Source organism: Nestor notabilis, unplaced genomic scaffold (assembly GCF_000696875.1).
Source record: "Nestor notabilis isolate BGI_N333 unplaced genomic scaffold, ASM69687v1 scaffold16363, whole genome shotgun sequence".
Classification (NCBI taxonomy): domain Eukaryota; kingdom Metazoa; phylum Chordata; class Aves; order Psittaciformes; family Psittacidae; genus Nestor; species Nestor notabilis.
The window spans coordinates 30,429-30,776 of record NW_009923546.1 but is presented as its reverse complement, the minus strand read 5'-3'; the positions used below and the strand labels follow the sequence as shown (position 1 = coordinate 30,776).

The following is a 348-nucleotide window of genomic DNA, read 5'->3' as shown; positions in this document are numbered from 1 at the left end:
CCCCAAATCAAGCCGCCGTTCCCAGCGTTCAGCTCCCAAATCCTGGCGTTGCTGGGGAATGGTGAAGTGCCCACCACGGGGTGCCCGGTGGCTGTTCCCACGCGGTGCCGCACAGCTCCGGCAGGCCGGGTTTGCCTATGGAACCATCCTTGTGGCCGGGCAGGAGGCGTTTCCCAGCCCCACGCTGGCTCGGGGCCAGGCTCTGGGATGAGACGCCTTGCACCACACCGCAGCAGGAGCGCAGGGAGCTCCCACTCACACCTCCCCTGGTATAAAACCCCGGCGCGCCGCAGCCCGCGCACACCCAGCACAGCCCGTGGAGCAGGTAAGTGACCCGGCCGCCACCAC

General features: G+C 68.4%; 1 protein-coding gene across 1 annotated transcript in view; it reads left to right on the top strand.

The window, feature by feature from the left end:
- The window catches only part of S100A14 (S100 calcium binding protein A14), a gene marked incomplete at its 5' end in the record, with an annotated part of 2,731 nt that overhangs the window by 506 nt on the left and 1,877 nt on the right, over nucleotides 1-348 (top strand). The window lies entirely within an intron of this gene.